Here is a 1,345-nt window from a genome sequence, read left to right as displayed (position 1 = left end):
TCATTTTGTCATAGAGGCTATCTATTCGAGATTCGATTCGTTCGCATGTCTCTTGGACTTGTCGAATGTCCATCTTCATTGTTTGCATCTCCCCCTCTAGTTGATCAAATATTTGACCACATGCAGCATGGTTGTTCCCTATGGTTCATTGTTGAATTAGTATAGTTTGATAATGAGGGTTTTGTCGGGTTTGTGCTTGGTTTGCACCTCCTTAATTACCTTCCCATTTAAAGTTCGGATAATCCCTCCAACAAGGATTATAGGTATTTGAATAGGGATATCAGCCCCTATTAACTATGTAACTCACCTCTTCCAGTTGGTTTTCAGAATGTGGCTCCACCTTTGTCGACTTGATAGACATCTCCAAATGGTTAAGTTTTTCAAGAATTTGTTGGAATCGATCATCACCATTATCTTCATTCACCACTTTCAACATTAGAGGCTTCGGTCTGTACATAAATCTCTCATTGGGCCACATGTACGAGTTCATGGCTATGTTTTCAAAAATTTTGTAGGCTCGTTCGTACATGTGGAACATGAAAGATCTGTCGGATGCTTCATCTAAGCTACAATTGACGTGTTTGTCCACACCATTATAAAAAATTGTATTTGGAGCCACGCTTGCAGTCCATGGTGTGGGCATTTCCTTAGCATAGTCTTGAAATGTTCTCACGCCTTGTATAGGGACTCACCTTCGTAGTGTTTAAAGTTGGTAATTTCTCGCCTAAGGAATGGTATGACTAATTAGGAAAAATTTATGGAGAATTTTTTTCGCTAGATCGTTCCATGTGGTGATGTAACTCGGTTCTAACGAGTTTAACCAATCAACCACGTTATGGAATAATGAGAATGGGAATAATTAAAGACGTAGAGCATCGTCGCATACTCTGTAATACTTGAAGGAGTCACAAATTTGTAGGAACCGCTTCAAGTGTTGGTTCATGTAACACCCCTAACTCGCGTCCGTCGCCGGCGGGGTTACGAGGTATTACCGAAGAAAAACATAGTATTCGTACATTCACATAATTCCATAGATCTTATTCGTAAAATAAAATATATTAAATTATTAATCACACTGTATGCACGAATTATAATCCCCAAGTTCAAACGAATTCAAATCAAATATTAAACCTTTGACTTCATAATTATTTACAAGTACTACTTAACCAAATAAAACATTTCACATAGCTTACTATTCAAATCATGTACAGCACTAAAATTGGCTATTATAAAGAAAAAATAAATAAATAAAATAAAACATACTAGGCAGTTCATTTAAAAACCAAACATGCCTATTTGCTAATTACAAAGCCATATGCATTTGACCATTTTAATATAACTAATT

At 36.3% G+C, this 1,345-nt stretch overlaps 1 non-coding gene across 1 annotated transcript; it reads left to right on the top strand.

Moving 5' to 3' along the window:
• Window positions 1-625: 625 nt before the first annotated feature.
• Window positions 626-733, top strand: LOC121204342 (small nucleolar RNA R71). Its single transcript, XR_005899269.1, has one exon. It is a non-coding gene; the product is annotated as a small nucleolar RNA R71 (small nucleolar RNA).
• Window positions 734-1,345: the final 612 nt, after the last annotated feature.

Source organism: Gossypium hirsutum, chromosome A07 (genome assembly GCF_007990345.1).
Source record: "Gossypium hirsutum isolate 1008001.06 chromosome A07, Gossypium_hirsutum_v2.1, whole genome shotgun sequence".
NCBI classification, from domain to species: domain Eukaryota; kingdom Viridiplantae; phylum Streptophyta; class Magnoliopsida; order Malvales; family Malvaceae; genus Gossypium; species Gossypium hirsutum.
This window is presented reverse-complemented; position numbering and strand designations above follow the sequence as displayed.